The sequence below is a fragment of the Pelophylax lessonae genome (assembly GCF_965119305.1).
Source record: "Pelophylax lessonae genome assembly, chromosome: 5".
Classification (NCBI taxonomy): Eukaryota; Metazoa; Chordata; class Amphibia; order Anura; family Ranidae; genus Pelophylax; species Pelophylax lessonae.
In genome coordinates this window covers 313,067,960-313,092,598 of record NC_138772.1, presented here as the reverse complement: position 1 = coordinate 313,092,598, position 24,639 = coordinate 313,067,960, and the positions used below count along the sequence as shown (strand labels likewise).

At 45.0% G+C, this 24,639-nt stretch overlaps 1 protein-coding gene across 1 annotated transcript in view; it reads left to right on the top strand.

Annotated features, from left to right (window-relative positions):
• PIGN (phosphatidylinositol glycan anchor biosynthesis class N) overlaps window positions 1-24,639 on the top strand; it is a 710,925-nt gene that overhangs the window by 638,947 nt on the left and 47,339 nt on the right. The gene's annotated exons all lie outside the window — the stretch shown is intronic.

Here is a 24,639-nt window from a genome sequence, read left to right as displayed (position 1 = left end):
TTCAAAAGGGCACTTAAATTGTATTTCTTATTAATTTGGTTGAAGGAAATATTTCTGCACATAAGTAGTGATTCTAAATCTGAACACATTTTCTAAAGTAAGATAGGCAATTTCAAAGCAAAAGCAGTTTTCTGCATTGCACTTTCAGAAGACCCATCCAGCGATTGCAAAGCCATTTTAATAAATGTGCTTTTGCCATTCATCTGCCAAGACAGTGACCCTTTTAGACTTTATAGAATTTCTGCAAATATATGAAATCTTCACAGAGCCTTCCTGATGGAAATGTTATTGTGCCATTTCAAGAAAATAATACACTAACATTTACAATAACAATATGAAGTACTTACATTCACAACCACATTTATTAGGTACACCCAGCAAGTGCTAGGTAGGGCCCTGTTTTGCTTTCTGAACAGCCTGACTTAATCTAGGCCTACATTCCTCAAGCGGCAAGAACATTTATTTCCTTTGTTATTTGCTGTTTTGATGGTCTAACATGGTGCCTACAACACATTTATGCTGCAGACCTCCACATTATCTGCCTATTGCAGCAGAAATTGCAATTTGTCAGATTTGGCAACAGTTTTCCAGTCTTTAGTCTTGGGGATCCCCAAAAGTTCATGGAGTTTTGGTTGGTAGTATAGGAGACAGAAGTGCTGTTATCTTGTTTCTAAATGATGAAGTCTGACTGAAGAATGAAATCTGTGCTTTGCTTTAATGTCCCCTTCCACAATAAAATACACTAACTTTCCCTTTATTTAGCGGGGGGGGGGGGGGGGGCAAGGAAATGAAGCCTATGTAAGGTTAGAGTCCCTCTAATTGGAACTTAGATGGGGCAAAAACTCTTGCCTTACCCCCCCCCCCCCCCATGTGACTGCTTAGGCTAATATAAAGTCTCTCTATACCTGGAAGTATCAGGTCATTTCTTTGCTCCTGCATGGTGAATGGTGTAACAGTTGCTAGAAAAGGGGTCTTGCATGGATAAAGAGTTTGTTTTTACGTTCAGCCTTTACGACTATACCACATACAGTGCCTTGCGAAAGTATTCGGCCCCCTTGAACTTTTCAACCTTTTACCACATTTCGGGCTTCAAACATAAAGATATAAAACTTTAATTTTTTGTGAAGAATCAACAACAAGTGGAACAATCATGAAGTGGAACTAAATTCATTGGATATTTCAAACTTTGTTAACAAATAAAAAACTGAAAAATTGGGCGTGCAAAATTATTCAGCCCCTTTACTTTCAGTGCAGCAAACTCTCTCTAGAAGTTCAGTGAGGATCTCTGAATGATCCAATGTTGACCTAAATGACTAATGATGATAAATAGAATCCACCTGTGTGTAATCAAGTCTCCGTATAAATGCACCTGCACTGTGATAGTCTCAGAGGTCCGTTTAAAGCACAGAGAGCATCATAAAGAAAAAGGAACACACCAGGCAGGTCCGAGATACTGTTGTGGAGAAGTTTAAAGCCGGATTTGGATACAAAAAGATTTCCCAAGCTTTAAACATCCCAAGGAGCACTGTGCAAGCGATAATATTGAAATGGAAGGAGTATCAGACCACTGCAAATCTACGTAGACCTGACCTCTAAACTTTCAGCTCATACAAGGAGAAGACTGATCAGAGATGCAGCCAAGAGGCCCATGATCACTCTGGATGAACTGCAGAGATCTACAGCTGAGGTGCGAGACTCTGTCTATAGGACAACAATCAGTCGTATACTGCACAAATCTGGCCTTTATGGAAGAGTGGCAAGAAGAAAGCCATTTCTTAAAGATATCCATAAAAAGTGTCATTTAAAGTTTGCCACAAGCCACCTGGGAGACACACCAAACATGTGGAAGAAGGTGCTCTGGTCAGATGAAACCAAAATCAAACTTTTTGGCAACAATGCAAAATGTTATGTTTGGCGTAAAAGCAACACAGCTCATCACCCTGAACACACCATCCCCACTGTCAAACATGGCGGTGGCAGCATCATGGTTTGGGCCTGCTTTTCTTCAGCAGGGGCAGGGAAGATGGTTAAAATTGATGGGAAGATGGATAGAGCCAAATATAGGACCATTCTGGAAGAAAACCTGATGGAGTCTGCAAAAGACCTGAGACTGGGATGGAGATTTGTCTTCCAACAAGACAATGATCCAAAACATAAAGCAAAATCTACAATGGAATGGTTCACAAATAAACATATCCAGGTGTTAGAATGGCCAAGTCAAAGTCCAGACCTGAATCCAATCGAGAATCTATGGAAAGAACTGAAAACTGCTGTTCACAAACGCTCTCCATCCAACCTCACTGAGCTTGAGCTGTTTTGCAAGGAGGAATGGGCAAAAATTTCAGTCTCTCGATGTGCAAAACTGATAGAGACATACCCCAAGCGACTTACAGCTGTAATCGCAGCAAAAGGTGGCGCCACAAACTATTAACTTAAGGGGGCTGAATAATTTTGCACACCCAATTTTTCAGTTTTTTATTTGTTAAAAAAGTTTGAAATATCCAATGAATTTTGTTCCACTTCATGATTGTGTCCCACTTGTTGTTGATTCTTCACAAAAAATTACAGTTTTATATCTTTATGTTTGAAGCCTGAAATGTGGCCAAAGGTCGAAAAATTCAAGGGGGCCGAATACTTTCGTAAGGCACTGTATATCTAATACTACAAGCAGTTTGGTTTTAGAGGCCTCGTCACACTTGTTCATTTTAATGCGGCAAAACTCTTGCATTTTGCTGCTTGAAAATGCATGTCAAGTCGAAATCCTATTATTTCCTATGTTGCTGGTTCACACTTATGCACTGCAGTTTAGTGTGAAAGACAAAGGGAAACCCTATGGGCCCATTCACATCACAAGGTGTGCACGATTATATGCGCCGCATGCACACAGGACCGTGTAAATCCAGCCTTAGTGTCACTGTCTATAGATTAGAGAAAGTTAATATATATATATATATATATATATATATATATATATATATATATATATATAAAACACATTTGGCCCAATTAAGTCTCAAGTGATGGAAAATTCCTTCCCACATGAATGGGTCGTCCCCATGTACGCCTTTGCAGTTTAACGTGTGCATTGTAAATGATAATACAATACATATGTGTGTGTATATATATATATATATTAAAGCAATGGTATTCACTGAGGCTGTTCAGACATCTGCAGTGCATTGTGCTATGGTTAAAAAAATGAGGCATGTCCGTTTTTCTGTGCATTTTCATGCATTGCGATGTCCAATAGAATAATGAAAATGCATGTAAATGTATTACAACTCTCTTTAAAAATGCACTAAAAACAAAAGCAGACATGGATAGATGTAAACCTGGCCTTTACCCATTCTTATCTGTCTCTTTCGCCACCCTCTGTTATGTGTTTGATCAGCGAGACTGTGACTAAATATCTTTCTTTTCCACTGTTATGGTCTTTTTTACATTTTACTCTCTGTGTTTCATACTTGTATTATTTGTTGGCACTATGTTACCATTCACCGTTTCTTTCTCTCCCTGTAATCATGTGACTGTGTCTTTAGTAGCCTGTAGCTGCTCTTCCCCACTGACTTTTTTCTGTGCATGAGGAATGCTGAATTCAGTCAGTAGTTGCTGGTGAACACTGACAACATGGCAGTAAATGTGGCTTGCTATAGTTCTGTAATAACAGCAACAGAGAGACTCCCAATTACTATGATGTGCCTCAATTATATCACATATTTACTCCATTACTTCTGGATTTTTTAATTGGGATGTGTGTGATATTTTTTATTTTGTGTGCCACTTTATAGAACACCTTTCTAAACTGACGGTAAAAGGATGTCCCCTTGTTCTTTGTACAGTTAATTTTACCAAATCACTATACTTGCTTGACATATATTTAAATGATATGTTAATTTAGCTGACTCATACTGTAGAATTGTATTCTAAACACTTATTTCTAACCTTTGATGTTAGTGTAGATGTAAAACTTACACAAAATAAAGGCATATTAGCAATCAAGAGAACTTCCTTAGACATGCCAGTTTAAAATAATTGTCCAAACACCATAAAAAATACTGGTTTGCCTTTGTTTTAGTTGTGGTTATATGACTGCCACATCTCTACCTCCCCAACCATTGAGATTGAGAGCAGAAACTTCAAATAATGATCTGCTGCTTCTGCTAATACCAAACTGAATAAAGCTAAATTCAGTAATGAGAAAGTATATCCTTAGACCCACCTAACTCACAGTCTGTTCCGCTGCTTTCTCTAAAACTGAAGATGCTCTATTACCCGAATTACTTGTGCCAGGGGTGTGCTATCACCCAGGCTGTGCAGGGCTTGGCATAGGGTTAGCATGTAATATAACAGGCTGTCTAGGATACTATAGGTACACTGTGTGCTGGAATAACACCTTGTAGGTTTAAGGGAAGCCCGCTACCGCAGATTTGATTTTGTGCTTAGTGTGGCCTGGAAGCAACAGGTAGCCTTGTTGTTGAGAATGGCAGAATAAACAGGCGTTTAGCCTTTTAGTTAATCAGTAAACAAAATACAGCTATATATTTACAGCGAAGGATGGAATATTATATAGTCTCTAAATTCAAAATGTTTTCCATCCTTTTTATCAGTTTAGCTGACTGCCTTTGGACCTTCCAAAAAATCCTGTGTCTTCCTTAAAATGATGTGCCCAAAGCTGAACCCCCATATTCTAGTTGTAGCCTTGCAAGTGATTGCTACAGAGGAAATAATATGTTAGCATTACATTTTCCATCCCCGATGTTTGAACCTTTCAAGATGTCAGTTTTTTTTTAGCTGTGTCTCAGTGTTAAGTGGCAGCACAATGCTTATTGTTAAACAGGCTTATTGTTAAATAGTATTTCCTAGTCCTGCAGCTCTATTTTGCCCCTAGGTATAAGGGCAATTGTTGTTTCAATGGCTAAGATTCACAAACGTATATTTTCATTATCACATTGTATTTGCTATGTTTAGCTGCTTATGTTGCCATTTTGTCACAGTCCTTCTGTAAAATGTCACTTTTCTTATGAAATTTAGAAATAATACATCAGCCAAATTGGCAATATTTCACCCTTCAGATAGATAGATAGAAAGCCTTTATTGTTATAAAATAAAATATACAACATATTATAAAATGATTGGAAAAAAATAAATCCAACCCTAAACCTTGTGGTGGACCACTTTTAACTAGCCCATTTTAAACCTGTTTTGTTTATAATTAGACTTTGTCTTCTGCCTTTTAACAAAATCTTTACTCAAGTATTATCTCCCTATATATTTGTTTTTTGCAAGTTCTGTACCAGGCTATTATGATAAAAAGTGTCAAATGCTGTAGTAAAATCCAAATATATTGCATCAATAGCATTTACAACTTACAAATTTAAAACGTGCCTCCTAAAAACACCGCTATCTTTCATAAACCCTTTGGTGTTATATTGTTTGCTGCTATAAATTTTTGCATGTTTTTCCTCTGAATACTTAAAAAAAAAATTATACACAAAAAAGGTTGGGCTTTCTGATATATAGATATCCAGATTTTGCTTTTTATACTTCTTAAATCATTTGTGGTACTGTCCCAGCTGAAAGAGATTCTAAGTGCCAAATAAGTAAAATGCAGTGGTTTATCATTTACGGAGTTTAAAGTGAAACTAAACAAAAAATTGCTATCAGAGTTTTTTGAAGATACCTTGCCATTATCTTTATGGTATATGCTGTCTTTATGCATGGTTTCCACCACACAGTCACGCTGCTGACCTCCCATTCCACATTATTCCTATTTATTATTATTATACATTATTATTATACAGGATTTATATAGCTCCAACAGTTTAAGCAGTGCTTTATAATATAAAAGGGGATGGTACAATTACAATATAGTTCAATATAGAAGGAATAGGAGGGCCCTGCTCATTGAGCTTACAATTTATCCCTAATTCTGACCCTAGTAACTGTTTGTTGTGGCAGAAATTGCAATTTGTCAGTCTAGGTAACAGTTTTCCTTTGTTCTTGGTGCTCTTCAGAGGGCCTTGGAGTTTTGGGTGAAAATAGGTGGTATAGAAGACAGAAGTGTTATCATCTTGCTGTTGTGTGTGTGTCCAGTCCCAAGTCTCGAATACCTTGAAGGTTTCTTTGGCCATTCTACAAGTTCTGCTAGGAAACATTTTTATTATACACTGACTGTGGCACATGTGTAGTTTAGCATACACTTTCACCATCTATAGGAAGTTGAAAGTTTGTCGAAGTGACAGGACAATTTAGCTCCAATACCGATGTGTAGTAGTTACATCATCAGTGACCCAGTAAAAGAAGCCAGATAGACATGCCTATTTGTGTACTTTTCATAACAACATCTTTTAAAGCAGCTTTATTGCTAAAGTGAAACTTTGCCCCCCTGCAAAAAAGATCTTGAATACTCACATTTCCTTCTGTTCATGTTGCTGAACTGAAGAGGAACCACCAGCTGAAGATCCTGCAGGACTCAATATTTCTGGAAATGCTGATTTCAAGGTCAAGGTCTTTAGGATTATATTTGCCACTAGCAATGTGAGCAGCTCATGTAAAAAGTAGGCCATACAGTGGGTATACTTGTAGATGTTGCCAGCGGAGCAAAGCACTCTTCAGGAGTTAGGAGTTTTGATTGGCAGGATCACTAGGTATTTTATATAGAGAGATATTATATATCTTTATAGAGAGAGGTTTTAAAATTAACTTTGTCAGTGTTTGCACTACCTGAAGATTTATGATTTTTTTTTAACCACTTTACCACCGGAGGATTTTCCTGCTTAACGTCCAGGCCACTTGGCACTGCGCGACTTTAACTGACAATTGCGCGGCCATGCAACCCTGTACCCAAACAAAATTTACTTCCTTTTTTTCCCCACAAACAGAGCTTTCTTTTGGTGGTATTTGATCACCTCTGCGCTTTTAATTTTTTGCGATATTAATAAAAAAAGAGCGAAAATTTTGCGAAAAAATTGACATTTTCTACTTTTAGAGTTAAAAAATATTAAATATATTCAATTTTTGTCATATATTTAGGCCAAAATGTATTTTTTAACATTTTAGGCCAATTTGATTTCTGCTACATGTTTTTGGTTAAAAAAAATCACAATAAGCGTATTTTGATTGGTTTGCGCAAAAGTTATTGTGTTTACTAACTACGGGAAAGATTTGTAATTTTTATTGTTTATTTTTTTTTTACTAGTAATGGCGGCGATCTGCGATTTTTTTTGCGGGACTGCGACATTGCGGTGGACAGATCGGACCCCTAACTGACATTTTTGACACTTTTGGGGCTACCAGTGACATTACTACAGTAATCAGTGCTATAAATATGCACTGTTACTGTAATAATGACACTGGCAGGGAAGGGGTTAACACTGTTGGTAATCAAGGGGTTAAATGTATGCCTCATGCTTACTGATGAGTGTGGGGGGAGGGGATTGTGTGAAACAGACACAGAACGCAGGTTCAGCTATGCTGAATCCTGTAATCTGTCACTGTCTGTCACATAGGAGATCCACCCGCTTTGTTTACACAAGTGGGCAGATTTCCTCACTCGATCCCCGACGATCGGGAAAGATTGGCGGTGATTACCACCTCTCCTCCCCTGGCCCGACTCCCCCTGTGTCTGAATACACCGCCGAGAGAGAGGAGAGTCTGTTGACGTAGGTCTACGTCGCCAGACGATATCCAGTCACTTTGCCGCAGTAGCAGCTCAGTGAGCAGTCGGCAAATGGTTATTAATGTTATAGTCGTACCTTTTGAGGTTTTTATTTTGAATGTGCTCAATGTTAAATTTGACCTGTTATCAGTTTCTAGCTTTGCCCCTGTACAGCAAAACTAAGATTGGGAGCAGCAGCACAAGGGGCCTATCAGTTCTACTGCAATGCTTGTATGCTTACAGGCAACCTGCTGATAGGAGGCAAGAGCAAAGTGGCAGAGATGAGCTCATCAGTGTGCTGCTTCCCCTTTCACCCAATCACAGCAATCATAGAACAAACAGTGGGCGCACCAGCCTAGTACATTATCCTAAGATATCCTTTATTAATTATTCAAGTAATGGGTAATATACTCACAAGCTAACATATGTATAAGCTTGTCAGAATAAATCCAGCTACAAACCATTAGCACATCTTATCACACAGAGGAATGATCTAGGTCCAAAAGGCTAACACAGTTTGTGGGACTTGTCCTCTTCCTCAGAGCCTAAGGCACTTAAGTACCAACATGAAATGATTAATTTTTGCTATATCATTTTGGTATTTAAGTGCTACGCAAAGCCTTAGGTCCTTTGGCTCTGAGGAAGAAGACAAGTCCCTCGAAATGTGTTTGCCTTTTGGATCTAGGTCGTTCCTATGTGTGATAAGATGTGCTGATGGTCTGAAGCTGGATCTATTCTGACAAGCTTGTACAGTGAGGGAAAAAAGTATTTGATCACCTGCAGATTTTGTACGTTTGCCCACTGACAAAGAAATGATCAGTCTATAATTTTAATGGTAAGTTTATTTTAACAGTGAGAGACAGAATAACAACTGAAAAATTCAGAAAAACACATTTAAAAAAAGTTATCAATTTATTTGCATTTTAATAAATTAAATAAGTATTTGACTCCAAATTCTTGTTGGCAATCAGAGAAGTTAGACCTTTCTTGTAGTTAGCCACCAGGTTTGCACAAATCTCAGGAGGGATTTTGTCCCACTCCTCTTCGTAGATCCTCTCCAAGTCATTAAGATTTTGAGGCTGACGTTTGGTAACTCGAACCTTTCCGCTCCCTCCACATAGTTTCTGTGGGATTAAGGTCTGGAGACTGGCTAGGCCATTCCAGGACCTTAATGTGCTTCTTCTTGGGCCACTCCTCTGTTGCCTTGGCCGTGTGTTTTGGGTCATTGTCATGCTGTAATACCCATCCACGACCCATTTTCAATGCCCTGGTTGAGAGAAGGAGGTTCTCACCCAAGATTTGATGGTAAATGGCCCCGTCCCTCGTCCCTTTTATGCATTGAAGTTGTCCTATCTACTTAGCAGAAAAACACCGCCAAGGCATAATGTTTTCACATCCATGTTTGATGGTGGGGATGGTGTTCTTGGGGTCATAGGCAGCATTCCTCCTCTTCCAAACATGGGAAGTTGAGTTGATGCCAAAGAACTTGGTTTTGGTCTCATCTGATCACAACACTTTCACCCTGTTCTCCTCTGAATCATTCAGATATTCATTAGAAAACTTCAGATGGGCCTGTACATGTGCTTTCTTGAGCAGGGGAATCTTGCTGCAGGATTTTAATTCCTCACGGCATAGTGTGGTACCAATTGTTTTCTTGGTGACTATGGTCCCAGCTGCCTTGAGATCATTGACAAGATTCTGCCGTGTATTTATGAGCTGATTCCTCACTGTTCTCATGATCATTAAAACTTGAAGACCTTGCATGAAGCCGCAGACCGAGGGAGATTGACAGTTATTTTGGGTTCCTTCCATTTGCGAATAATCACAGCAACTGTTGTTACCCTCTCACCAAGCTGCTTGGTGATGGTCTTGTAGCCCATTCCAGCCTTGTGTAGGTCTACAATCTTGTCCCTAACATCCTCGGACAGCTCTTTGTCTTGCCCATGGTGGAGAGTTTGGAATCTGATTGATGGATTTCTTCTGTGGACAAGTTTATTTTATACAGGTAACATGCTGAGATTAGGAGAACTCCTACTTTGCTCCTAATTTCAGCTCTATACCTGCAAAGAAGACACCTGGGAGCCAGAAATCTTGCTGATTGATAGGGGATCAAATACTTATTTCACTCATTAAAATGCAAATCAGTTTATAACTTCTTTAAAATGCATTTTTTCTGGATATTTTTGTTGTTATTCTGTCTCTCACTGTTAAAATAAACCTACCATTTTTATTATAGACTGATCATTTCTTTGTCAGTGGGCAGATGTACAAAAATAGCAGGGGATCAATCACTTTTTTCCCTTACTGTATGTTGGTTTGTGAGTATATTGCTTATCTTCGGATTAAGCACTAGGCTGGTGTGCCCTTTGTTTGTTCGAGAAAGGATAAATTAGAGCAGAGACTGCGAGCCAGGCCTTCTCATCCAACATCAGTGCCTGACTTCACAAACGCGCTTCTGGAAGAATGGTCAAACATACCCATAGACACACTCCTAAACTTTGTGGACAGCCTTCCCAAAAGCTGTTATAGCTGCAAAGGGGGGCCAACTCAATGTTAAGCCCTACAGACTAAGACTGGGATGCCAGTATAGTTCATGGGAGGAGTGACTAGACAACTATCTCAGAGCTCTGCTGAAGGCAACTTTGTTTAATTGATCCTGGCCAGGTCCTTTTGTATTCTAGCTTGGGTGAGATCTCGGTGGATGCCTCCTAAGCACTCTGGACGTGGCAGAGGGGGAAAAAAAAGCTCTCTTTCCCCCTCAAGAGCCTTCCGCCCCATCACTGGGAATTCCAGAGGTTATGGTGGCTATTTCCTCCTGCCAAGTGGCCCTTACTACAAAAATTGAAGTGGTTCAGCTGGAAACTGGGCTCATCTGACAGGACATGGTGGGCAAGATTTGTTCCTGCCTGTCTACAGCTGAAACACGGGTGGGACACATTGAGAACACTGTGGCAGAACATTTGTGCGAAATTCGTTCTCTGCAATCTAAGGTCAAGGTGCTGGAGTTTTGTGCTGAGGACACAGAGAATAGATGCAGGTGGAATAATATCTATATCATTGGCCTGGCGGAGGGAAAAAACCCCACTGTCTTTGCGGAAGAACTATTTTAGTCCTTGCTATCTGCCACTCTGCTATCCCCATATTTCACAGTCGAGAGGACCCAACGTATGCCTCCGCAGCTGGGCCTGCTTGGGCCTCTCCCCCCACTGTACCTTCTTCCTTAAAGTGGAGTTCCACCCTAAATTTATACTTACCTCCATCTTCTCACTCCGGGTCACCTGAAAAACAAATGGATAATCGCAATTTTTTTTTTCTCTTACGTCCTCCGACAGTCGCCGCCTCCTCTAAGTCATCACTATTGGGTATTGACTTCCTATCCGTAGGAATAGCTAGGCATATAGACTTAGTCAAAAGACAAAAGGCATTAGCATATACACACCCATGGGGGCTGTCCCACTGGTCAATACCCCCCCTGCATCACCACTCCCAACTCAGTTTTACTTTGCCTAGCGTCAGGAATAGTCAGGCTTACCTTGTGCTGGGGCTTCAGTCTCAGCCTTCCTAATCTTTTATTTGATTTTCTTTTAAAATGTCAGTTTTTCTCTTACTTTACTAGCTGTTTATTTTGTCAGCTTCTAGTGTTAGTCTTCTCTTCGGATGAAGATGGATCATGCGGTGCTGGGATTCGGACTGACCGCCCTGGTTCTACAGGGCACAGAGGGTCAGATGGACCCCCAGCCCACCATCGAGCGTTCAGCTATGGTTCGCCCTGGCAATAAGAACGACCCATCCCTGTTCGCTGCAGGGATGCAGCCGTGAGGTGGCTACCTCACAGGACTCGTCTGCGATGCTGCAGTGTCATGTCCCTGGCTCACGGCACTCCCTGTCAGAGAGGACAGAGGTTTATCCGTGCATAGAGGCTCCCCCACGCCATCTGGTACAGGTAAGTACTTCTGTGTGGGGCCTCTGTCTGGGGTGGCAGTCTGTGTTGCTGTGTGTTCCCCATGTCTGTGCATGTGTGACTCCCTGTGCGATCCCTGCGGGGTTTGCTTGTGCAGATCTGTATGTTTGCCGGGGGTCCCTGTCCCTGTGACACCTTAGGTGAATGTTTGGGGGTGCAGACGTTTGTGCTTGTGCGGCGACCGCAGCGGTGCATTTCCGCGCGATCCGCCATCTTTACTGTGAGCACACATGTATAGCTCCTCTGGGGCGATTGTACATGTCATTTTGGCGCCATCCGCCGCCATTTTGTGGGCGTGGAACGATCGGTCCGACCGCATGTCGGCGGCCATTTTGGCGTAGCCTCCAATGCATTCCTATGGGGCAGCCATTTTCCCGGGGTCTGGCTTTAGTCCAGCCCTCTCCAGCAGCATTCCATCAGCAGCAAGGACACTGGTAGCAACGCTCTGCGGGCTCTGCAGGTTATCACTCTGTTTTCCCTCTGTATATCGCTTCTGGCTCAGCTTTCTTTTCTCCTTTGGGGGGTCTTTCATCACTGTTGCAGTAGCGGTGGGCTGCGCACACCGCAGCGCTGTTAAAGGGGACAGTACATCTTTTTTGCACTGTAGTTTGTTTTCTGATAACTTGAGCCATGGATTCTCAGGAAAGCGAGTTTCCTCCAGCTCTAGTGGGGGGTCCCAGTTCTTCTGTGGCCCCGCTGCGCCCCGCGTTAATTGCGGTGGCGAATAAGGAACTGCTGATGTCTATACAGGCTGCGAGTAGGAGTCCCAGATTGTGTCTCTCTTCTGATTCAGATAGGGATTTGGCTGCTGCGAGCGTGCCCTTTTCAGGGTCCCGCTCATCCTTGGACCCCTTGGGGTCTGAGAGGGAGGCTGAGATGGAAGGGGTTGATGCCCCCTCCCCGGGGTCGCCTGCAGAACGGGCGACCATGGATGCTCTGATTGTGTCTGTTAAGGACACCTTACGTTTAGAGGATGAGCCCTGTCCTCCGGGCGTTGTGTCCCTGTTTGGGATGCACAGGACCCGCAAGTCTGCGCTGGTTTTTTTCCTGCCCAGAAGAATTCCATGACACTGTTAACAGAGGCGCACGTTAAAACATCCATTCCTGGTACCTAGTCGGTTTGGGTTGCTTTATCCTTTTGATCCGGCTACGGAATCACAATGGTGTGTGCCTCCACAGGTGGATCACACTGTGGCCGTGCTGAACAATGCTACCTTGGTTCCTACTGAGGATGCCCCAGTTTTCTGGGGTCCCACAGACCGGCGGTTGGAGTCCCTATCTCGCCATTCCTATACGGTGGCGGGTTCATTGTTCAAACCCGTTTTCGCGTCCGTTCTGGTGGCTCAGGCGGCTGCTGATTGGACTAGGATGCTTAAGCGCAATCTTGTGTCGGCTGGTGTTACACCTGCCCGGCTACAATTGGTGGATCAAGTCCACCAGGGAGTCATGTACTTGTGTGATGCAGCCTTGGCCGAGGCTCCCTTAGTGGCTCGCCTCTCTAGTGTCGCGGTGCTTCAACGGCGAATGATTTGGCTGAAGAGCTGGTCGGCCGACCAGTCATCAAGGGAGGTTGCTGATTCTCCCTATGCTGGCTCTCGCCTTTTTGGGGAGGCATTGGACACCCTGGTACCAGGCGTTACGAGGGGCATGTGCTCTATGATGTCCCAGAACCCGAAGAACAAGTCTTTTCGAGGCAGGCGGGGTTCTGCGTCTGGTTCTAATTGGGGGTCCTTTCGTGCCTTTCGGGCCATCCCAAGGGCAAGCCCTTCCAGGCCCAGGGCACCCAGAAGAAACCCTCGGCAGGTGAGCAGGAGTCCGGCAATGCCGGCTCGGCGGGTCAATCCGCCTCTACCTGAAGGGGCGCCCTCACCCATTTCAGGGGTGGGGGGACGTTTGCGCGGTTTCCTCCAACCTTTGCTGTTCCGGCTATCGGACAGGTGGGTCCAGGAAATCATTCAATCGGGCTTCCAGATCGAATTCCTTTCCCGGTCGGCGGACAGATTCTTTCCCTCCAATCTTCATCTGCTTCTGGGGCGTCTACAGGACTTGCATCACGCGATGCAGGACCTGCTTGCTCAGGGAGTGATTGTCCCTCATCGGGACAGGTTTCGGGGGTTTTTATGTTCGAATCTGTTCACTGTGCCCAGGAAGGAGGGCAAAGTGCATCCTATTCTGGACGTGCAAGCGCTGAACCGCTTCGGGCGTGTTCGGGAGTTTCGAATGGAGTCTCTCCGTTCGGTTGTGGCCTCCTTGAGTCTAGGAGAATTCCTGGTTTCGGTAGATCTGAAAGATGCGTACCTGCACATCCCTATTTTCAAGGGTCATCAGCGGTACCTTCGGTTTGCTATCACAGAGGTTCACTTCCGGTTTGTGGCGTTACCTTTCGGTCTCGCTTCGGCACCCAGGGTGTTTACCAGGGTGTTGGCACCGGTCCTGGGCCTACTGCGATCTGTCCGTCACGGTACAGACGCTCCAGGAGTTCGGATGGACCATCAACGTTCAAAAATCAGCGTTGTCCCCGTCGCTTCGCCTTCCCTATCTGGGAATGGTTCTGGACTCTGCTCAGGCAAAAGTGTTTTTGCCGGAGGACAAGCTCCGGACTTTACCGGACGAACTCAGGTCCCTCAGGGACAATCCGTCCTCGTCACTCAGGACCTGCATGCGGGGCCTGGGGTTGATGGTGTCAGCCTTCGAGGCGATACCTTTTGCCCAGTTCCACATGCTGGCTCTCCAGACGGAGATCCTGGTCAGGTGGGACAGACTTCCTCAGTCCTTGGATCTGGATGTCTCCTTGAGTCGCCAGACCAGATTGGCTCTTCTGTGGTGGATCCAGTCCCCGTCGGTGGCGGAAGACAAGTCCTTCCGCCCGTTGGTGTGGACAGTGGTTACCGCCGACGCCAGCCTGTCGGGCTGGGGTGGAGTCCTGGGCAACCTGTCTGCACAGGGCACTTGGTCGGAGGAGTAGTCCTCCCTTCCTGATAAATGTGCTGGAACTACGAGCGATAAAACTCTGTCTCTTCCAGTGGTCGGACCGTCTCCAGGGCCAGCCTGTTCGCGTACAGACGGACAATGCTACCGCGGTGGCTTACATCGACCACCAGGGGGGCACCAGGAGTGCTCGAGCGGCCCGGGAGGTGACCGACATTCTGTCTTGGGCCGAGACTCATGTCCCGGCGATCTCGGCAGTCCACATTCCACAGACTCTGGACCAAGGGGAATGGTCCCTACACCCGGAGGTTTTTCAGATGCTGTGTGCGAGGTGGGGATCCCCAGACGTGGATCTGTTCGCATCCCGGCTAAATCAAAAGGTGGAAAGGTTCGTGGCAAGAACGCGTGACCCGTTGGCGGACGTCTCGGATGCGTTGGTGGCCCCTTGGCATCAGTATCGTCTGATGTACGCCTTTTCTCCGATTCAGTTACGGTCCCGGTTCCTTCGCAGATTGATCTCAGAACCGCACATGGTGATTCTGGTGGCACCGGACTGGCCTCACCGGTCCTGGTACGCCGACGTTGTTCACCTGGCAGTGGCACCTTCGTGGCCTGCCTCTGCGGGAAGCTCTCCTGTCTCAAGGTCCGATCTTCCATCCTGCTTTACAGTCGCTGGCTTTAACGGCCTGGCTGTTGAGACCCAGGTCTTGAAGGACAAGGGTCTATCCCCTGAGGTCATCCCTACCCTGATCAAGGCTAGGAAATCCTCCTCTGGTAAGATCTATTACCGTACCTGGAAAGCCTATTTCACCTGGTGTGAGTCCAGGGGGTTTCCCCCTTCGTTCTTACTCGGTGTCGAGAATCATGGCTTTTCTCCAGTCTGGAGTGGACCAGCGCCTGGCGCTGGCCACGATAAAGGGCCAGGTGTCTGCTCTGGCTATCCTTTTCCAACGCCCTGTGGCGTCTCATTCCTTGGTGCGCACTTTCATTCAAGGTGTGCGACATCTGGCTCCTCCCAGGAAGGAGCCTTTACCTCCATGGGACTTGAACTTGGTTCTGTCCGCGTTACAGCGTGCTCCCTTTGAAAACATCAGGGAGATATCGTTGCCTCTGCTGTCTAAGAAGGTTGCCTTTTTAGTGGCGATTGCTTCGGCTCGCAGAGTGTTGGAGCTCGCGCCGTTGTCTTGCTGCTCCCCTAACTTGATCATTCACAAGGATAAGGTGGTTTTGCAACCACCCCCATCCTTCCTTCCCAAGGTGATCTCTGAATTTCACCTTAATGAGGACATTGTTCTGCCTTCACTTTGTACGAAGCCTAAGCATCCAAAGGAGATTGCTTTGCATTCCTTGGATGTTGTCAGGGCGATCAGGGTTTACCTGTCATCTACGGAATCCTTTCGGAAGACGGATTCCTTCTTTGTCCTTCCTGAGGGATCTCGGAAGGGCATGGCTGCGCCCGCAGCAACTATTGCCAAATGAATCAGACAGACCATTGAGCAGGCTTATGCTTTGAAGGAACGGGTTCCACCCTTCCCTGTTAAGGCGCACTCTACCAGGTCTTTGAGTACTTCCTGGGCCTGTTGGCATCGGGCCTCGGTGGCCCAGGTGTGCAAGGCTGCGACTTGGTCGTCGGTGCACACTTTTTCCAAGTTCTACAAAGTAGACGTTCTGGCATCGGCTGATGCTTCTTTTGGCCGCAAAGTTCTCAGTGCGGCTGTGCCATGATGGACCCTTGAATTTTTTCTCTGGGTCCCTGGCTGTTGGCATTTGCTTTCCTGGGCTGTTGCTCCTGTTGAGCATTGTTTTTTTCTGTTGCCCAGTTGGTTCTTACGGTGCATGTAAGATTCCTTTCTCTGATGTGGGTACTGCGTTGCCTTTTCTACGGTTGCATCTCCCACCCCTCATGTCTATACTGCTTTGGGACATCCCAATAGTGATAACTTAGAGGAGGCGGCGACTGTCGGAGGACGTAAGAGAAAACGGAATTTTTGTAAAATCTTACCTGTAAAATTCATTTCTCTTGAGTCCTCCGATAGTCGCCGCCCCCGCCCCTCTTTTGGGGTTCTTATACCTACTGCTATGTACCAAACTGAGTTGGGAGTGGTGATGCAGGGGGGGTATTGACCAGTGGGACAGCCCCCATGGGTGTGTATATGCTAATGCCTTTTGTCTTTTGACTAAGTCTATATGCCTAGCTATTCCTACGGATAGGAAGTCAATACCCAATAGTGATGACTTAGAGGAGGCGGCGACTGTCGGAGGACTCAGAGAAAGGAATTTTACAGGTAAGATTTTACAAAAATTCAGTTTTTTTTTACTTACCTCGTATAGAAGAAAATATACTTACCTTACTTCCTTCTTCCTCCCCTCGGTGGCCATGGCGATTCGCCACTTCCTGGCTTTGCAATGATTCCTGGGAGCTGAACGTCATCGCTCCCAGGAATCGATGCGCCTGCACCGGCCCCGACGTCAGTTCCGGTGCGCGCGCCTCATTCCCTTTTAAACAGCTTCTGGGCATGCCCAGAAGCTGTGGAGGGATGACGCGCATGCACCGGAAGTGACGGCGGGGCCGGTGCAGTGCATCGTGGGATCGAAGAAGACGGAAGAGGACGCAGAAGAGGATAGTGCTGGCTTCAAGCTGCCCACACCTGAGATGGCAGCGCTGGACAATACTTTTTCAAGGTAAGTATTTCTCCTAAAAGGTAAGTGCAACCCGGGACAGATCAGAGGCTAGCCATTGTGGAATGTACTAGCCCTGACTGTCCCGGGGGTATTTTTATTAAAAAAAGTATTCCCAGGGTGGAACTCCGCTTTAATTTCAGAGACCAGGATGAATTGCTGCATGCGGTTAGAGCGGAGGTGGAGTTGGTGTAAAAGAATAACCGACTAATGTGGTTTCTGGATTACTCTATAGAGACCCAGAAGCTTTTCCGGTCCTTTGATTCCATCAAGGCGGCCCTGCATATCAAGGGTATTAAATACAGTGTCCTTTTTCTGGCTAAGTTGCGGGTGGTGGACGGGGAGACGGTCCGATTTTTTACCTTCCCAAGATTGGCTGGAGACACTACCCCCCATGGGCTGAAGATATCTCCCCATACAATGCCCTGAGGGGTTAATCTTTTTTCTCTGCTCCCAGATTCACTTTTTCCTCTGCAATGGGAGCTTATCTGGTGTAGGAGTGCCGGGGCCGGCTGACCTCTGGATATCCTGTTACTAATCGAATGTTCGCTGCCCGGGCTGTAACTATTTGCAGTTGCTTACTTCTACAGTTACATCTGATGGATTACCTGTTTATTAAGCACTGTGCCCCTGGTTAAGCCCAAGTAATGAATCAGGCAGAGGTGGGGGACTTGAGTTACATGATTTGACTTAAGTCAGACTTAAGTCACCAGTTTGAGGACTTGAGACTTGCTTGACTAAAATTAATAAAAGACTCGACTTGACTTTGACTTGGTATTCATGACTTGAGACTTGACTTTGACTTGAGACATATGACTCGAAATGACTTTACTTTTTGAAGTTATTAAATATTTGCATTTTCTTAAGATGTGTTAAAGCAATATTTTGACTTGATTTGTGACTTGACCAAATAAATGACTTGACTTGACTTGCTTGACTTCTAGCAGGGACTTGACTTGACTTGCTTGCTTTTCGCCACAGTAACTTGGGACTTGCTTGAGACTTGAAGGTTAAGACTTGAGACTTGCTTGTGACTTGCACATGTGTGACTTACTCCCATGTCTGGAATCAGGACCCGGTTCCTGAATACTGTTTCAGCATCTTCAGTTGGAACTTTGATGTTTATTATTTTTCCTTCTGCTGAACTCATTTTCTCAAGGCAGTAGACTACCCTGGGTCATTGACGCTCTACATCTGGACCCGCGTCTCCCAGTTGCTTTGTTAACTTTGGGTTGTTTTATTGGGAATAATGCAGTCTCACCTTAAGGTGGGTCCCGGGGGGTGGGGGGAACAGGCAGCCAGCCGTTGCTTGCAGATCATGTCCTTTTGTTCTTTTTTCCTGCTGTGTTTTTTTATGGTTTTGTTCTTTCAATGGGTTTGGACTTTCTGTTCCTTTACGGCATGCACTACCTTCTCTCACACATGATGACAGCTCTTGGTGGTTTTGTCAGGGTGGGGATGATCAACCTTGTCGAGCTGGGCTTCTTCTTTATGATGTCCCCTTGAGCTCTGGAGTGCATTCCCCCTGTGAATCTTGGTACGACATTTACTTAAAACTACTATGGCAAAGGTTTCTGTAGTTTCCTGGAATGTGCATGGACTTAACTCTGCTCAAAAAAGTAATTTGTGTTTAACTATCTTAAAAATATTCCCTTCAAATTTGTGTCCTTCAAGAGACCCACCTTCTTGGCTCATGGATTTTAGGCCTTAAGAGAGCCTGGGTGAGCTCACATTATCATACTACGTACTCCAGCTACTCGAGGGGGGTCAGCATCCTGGTGCACAAATTGCACCCGTTTCAGCTTTTGGACATCAGAACGGACCTTGGGGATCGTTATATTATTATGTATGTTGCCATTGCTAATGTACAATGTGTTATAGTGGGTATCTATATACCGCCTCCGGCGGATCCTACCCTGCTTTCTACTATTATGCAACTAGTGCTCAGCTGTGGTGTGGAGGACGTACTGTTAATGGTGGGTTTCAATATGACCCCCTCCCCTGATCTGGACAGACTCCACTCCACTCCACCTCTCTTTGGCTTCCTGGTTTGGCCCAATGGGCAATTACTTTTGCCCTTACGGATGTCTGGTATCACTTCTATCCTACCGTCAGAGAATTTACATGCCATTCATCCACCTTCCGATCGCTTTCTCTTATTGATTTAATTTATGCCACCAAATCTATTCTCCGGAAGGTGTCCGAAATTACTACTTTACCCAGAGGCATATCAGACCAGGCCCCTTTGATGCTGACGCTGCCTATGGGCTCCCCGGGTGAGAGGCTGTGGAGACTGTCCAGGTTTTGTATTGAGGATAGTAATATCTAGGAGGCGGTTCAGGAAGTAGTCTGCCAATACTGGCTGACTAACGCTGAATCTACTACTCCCCTGATAACGTGGGATGCCTTCAAGACATGGACTCGGGGAGAGTATATATCCCATATTGCCGGGGCATGCAGGGCATCTGTGCGGTCTCTGGAGAGGTTGGAAGGCGAGGCTACGTATGTGGCGAACCCTGATCAAGTCACTTATGGGGCCTGGCGGTATGCTCTAAGGGAGGTTTCTTTACTCAGGGTCAAAATGACACAGAAGTCCCTCCTGAACACAGCTCAGAGGGTACTTGAATATGGGAACAAAACGTCCGACTTTTGGCGTGGTTGGTCAAGGGGCAGTTTGCTGTCACCCATATTAGTGGCATTTCAAATTCTATAGGGGAAGTGTTGAGGTCACCTGGCAGTATTATTGAATGGTTCCTCCAATACTAACGGCTTCTGTGCTCCTCTAGAGTAGATTATACTCCCGCAGGAGCTAAGTGCTTACCTTGAGGCAGATGCCAGCCAGGGGCTGGAGGCAGATATCACTCTTGAGGAAATACAGATTGCTCTCTCACAACTTCAGGTCAGAAAGACAGTATTTCATTTACAGCATCAAGACTTGCTCACTCCTTGGCTTGTGTCTTTATTTGACCAGTTTTTCTCCCTGGGTTTCCTTCCTGATTCTATGTCTGAGGCGGTGGTGATCTTGGTGCCCAAACCAGGCAAGGACCCTGAAGAGTGGTAATCATATAGGCTGATATTCCTCATTAATGTAGATGCCAAGATCTCGGCAAACATTTTGGCCAATAGGCTATCCACAGTACTGAAGGAGATTATTCACATAGACCAAACCAGGTTTATGCCTGGGAAGGGCACTGACATCAACCTCCGTTGCCTCTTTCTTAGCTTGTCAGTCACTTATGAGAGTAGTGGAAAAAGGGTCATCGCCTCCCTTGACACCAAAAAGGCATTCGACTTGGTGGATTGGGAATTTCTGTGGGAAACATTGCAGGGGTTTGGATTTGGGCCCAGGTTCCTTCAGTGGTTATGCATGCTGTAGTGTGCTCACAAGGCCCACATTTGAACCAACGATTGCCTATCTTCATCCTACCCACTTCAGAGAGGTACTCAATTGGGGTCCCCGTTATCACCTGCTCTCTTGCCTTAGCCCTTGAGCCATTGGCCTTCTTAATTCAAGGGTCCGAATTAGTCAAGGGACTGAAGGTGGGTTCCTTAGAGGAAGTGATTTCTCTATATGCCGACGTCGCACTCTTGTTTCTTCAAGATGCCGACGGGTCTCTGAGGGCGGCTCTTGATCTTTTTAATTAATTTTGACGATTCTCAAGGATTCATATTAGTTAACTAAATAGAAAGAAATTAGATCAGCGCAAAACAATCCCTAAAAAGAACAGCAGCTGTACACTCAGGGTCAAATTATCAAATCCCAAAATAAGTCAAAAATAAATTCAGTACAGCGCTCTTGACTTTTATTCATATTAGTTGGTCTAATTTAACGCTGTTCCCACTCCTTAAAATGGTCTTTCTCCCCAAGTTTCTATATGCATTTAGTAACTGCCCCACTTGGATACCCAATTCCTGTGAGGCTCACAGCTGTATAGTCAATCACCGCTTTCCGAGACTCGTACTATCGTACACAATGGTGAGACGTAATTGAGCAGCATAAAGCTGACCACAGATGCATAGGTTTTTTTTCTTTTGCTCAGCCAGCTAGCTGATCAAAAAAAAAAAATGGATATATCCATCGGCACATTTGAGGTGGATGAAGGAATCCTTCCTGCTGTGCAATAGTATTATGACAGTGGGACTTTTCCTCTGTTAGAATAGACTGATTAGGGCTGCATACGCTGACCGAACAAAAATATACCAACAGTCCTGTTTGCGAGCAGTCGATCTAATGATCAATTTAATGATCAATCCAATGATTAATGGTAACAGCAACAGATGGGTTGAAATTCGACTAGTCCCTGCTGAACTGGCCGAATTTGACTCTGTATGTCCAGCTTAAATCTCTTCTAAGCCATCTTCTTCTAAAATGACTTTCTGTAAGAACAAGGATGTTCCTGTTGGTCAATGTAGTCATGTGGCCACTCTGACCAATGGCCACTTGTCATTGCAAGCAGTATGATGCTTGCAGACTCTGGGACTGCTAGTACATTGTACGATGTATGGAAGGTCTTCTCTAAAAGATAATTTACCCTTTAACCCCTGACACAATCATAATCGCAGCTTGCACAGGGGTGAGGACTTTCTCCTTACCCCCTGTGTAATGTGCTGGTATGTAAACAGCCAGCTTTTCCCCCAGCTCTGTTTTGTGGCGGAATGGGAGTGAGTCAATTTGACCCAACACCAAACATTGTAACAGGGAAGAGAAAGGAAGGTGAATACACACAGAAAAAGGAATGAGCTCAGCATGGTTAAAACCTGGCCTTTTTTTCTCTCGGAATGTGGCGGAACGGCGTACCGCCACCTCTGGCAGCCCTGTCCTCTCATCCTGTCACTGAACACAGAAGGCTTCTGTGTCCTATTGCCAGGCACTCAGGACACGTGTAGAGTAGTGCATGTGTCAGTGGGTGCCCTGAGTCCCCACACTGCAACCACTGCATTTGTTTTTGGTTTTTCGGGAGCCATGGCTCCCGTCCCACCCAGCCCCACCCTGCTGCTCTCCTCTTGCCCAGCCCCGCCCTACTGCTCTCTTCCCACCCAGCCCCGCCCTGCTGTTCTCCTCCCATCCCGCGGCTCTCATCCCGCCCTGCTTTGCCTGTCAAATCTGTGTAGCTCAGAGCCGAGTGAAGTGTTTTTAAACTTGGCTCTGTGTAACACAGGTCTGACAAGCAGGGGGCGGGGCCGGGGCGGGGCGGGACTGCACTGTGTTGGAAAAAAGCCCACGTGCTCTCAAAGGACCAGTGATAGCTGCACTGAAAGCTGAGAAGAGGTGAGAAAAAACGTTGAAGGGAGGTGAGTTATTGTGAAGAGAGGCAGCTGTGGGGGAGGTGACAGTGGGGGTGAATTTGTGAAGAGGGGGGTAAAGTTGTGATAGTTGGAAAGGGGGAGAGGTTGTGCAAAGTGAGAGCTGAGTAGTGGGAAAGTGGGGCAGGTGGTACTTGGGCAAGAGCTGGAAAGGGGGGGTTGGCAGGTTGTTTAGAGGTGACAGGGGGTGAAGAGGTGAACTGTAGATGGCGGTGCAGAAGTGAAATGTGGAAAGGGGGTAGAGACAAGCTGTAGTTGTGGACTGGGGGTGTAAGCTGTGGATGAGGGGGTGCAGAGTTGAGTTGTTGATAGGGGGTACAAAGGTTAGTTGTGGGGGGGGGGTGTTAAGGTGAACTGTGGACAGGGGTGCAGAATTGAGGAGGGACAGGGGAAGAAGAGGTGTACTGCGGACAGAGGGAAGAAGTGGCAAGTTATGGACGGGGGGAGAAGTGGTGCGCTGCGGACGGGGGGAGGGGGGTTAAAGTGGTGAGCTGCAGACAGGGGGGAGGGGGGGGGAGAGAATTGGTAATCTGTAGATAGGGGGGAAGAAGAGGTGCGCTGCAGACAGGGGGAAGAACTGGTAAGTTTTGGACGGGGGTAGAAATGGTGAGCTGCGGACGGGGGTGGGGTGGGGTGGAAATGGTGAGCTGGGGAGGGGGAGAAGTAAGCTGCGGACAGGGGGAAGTATTGGTAAGCTGTGAACAGAGAAAAGAGGTATGCTGTGGATGGGGAGCATGGGTGAGCTGTGCACAAGGGTTGCAGAGATAAAGTTTGAATAGGGGGCACAGAGGTGAGCAATAGATTAGGTTATATGGGGGGAAGATATGTGAGTACTGTGCATTGTGCTGATTTTTTTTCCTGTGACCTCTGCAGAATACACTTTCCTGAGGCGTGTATGTTTTGTGCTCCTAAGTGCGGTACTCTGTGCCTTTTTCAGCCTAGGCAGATTTGGCGCCACTTACTACAATGGCGGGGTTGGAGGTGGAGAGCTGACTGGACAGAGTGAGTTCCTGCACCTATTCTTTGAGAAAAAAAGCCCTGGTTAAAACACAGGTCCACTTTAAGAATCCACAAACTTTTGTTTTGCCACTGTATCATGTACATACCTTCCTATTTTCTCTAAAGTACAATAATTAATAAACTGAAATAATATAGACATTTTAATTCCAAGTAACTCCTTATGTAGTTATGATTTATACCTTTAATAGAATCTTTCATTATAATCCACACTTATCCTAGGCAGAAGATGCATAGTTTCTGTGATGCTTTAAAAAATTCTCAGCTTTTTAAAGGTTGCTTTTTCCCCTCTACAAGATTTGTCTTTTTCTGGTGTAATGTCTACTGCATTCACACACCAAGCTAAGGTAATACCAGCATTAGCATAATCATAATCTGGAGAGGGCGCATTTAAGAAGAATTACTTATCTTTGAGACTTTTACGACTCGGTAATTGATAGGGCATGAAAACCCTGCATGCTGTGGATAAGATTTCAGCTTTTGCAGTATGATAATTTAGAGCAGAATGTTCATTTAAACAGTTTAAACCCATTGCCCCGTGGCATCCATCAGGGATTTATTTCACTAGTATCAATGAGGATTTTCTTACAGTAGGGGCACTCTGTTAACTACCTGACAAATATCTAAAGGCAAGATTATCTACATTTTCTTCAAAAACAGAAAAATAACTACTACAAAGAAAACATTTGCATATTAATTATTTGAAAAATTGCACATGAATATATCAAACATAATATTTATACATTGACTGGAGATAAAGATTCTTGGAATAAATTGTCCTTGGAGAAAAATGAAAATATAACTCCTAAAAAAGGGCTGCTGGGTAATATTTACTTTAGAAAGAGAGATATACATCTGTTCATTTGGTTATACTGCCAGGTCTAGAACATGTGTACATTATATAGGTCCCTGCTATTAGGGCGCTAATCCTCTTATAGTATGATGCTCTTAGAGAATCCAAACTAAACTTCAGGCAGACAGCTAAATACACTGCTCAAAAAAAATAAAAATAAAGGAACGCTTTTTAGAGTATAGCATTAAGTCAATTAAACTCCTGGGATATTGATCTGGTCAGATAAGTAGCAAAGGGGGT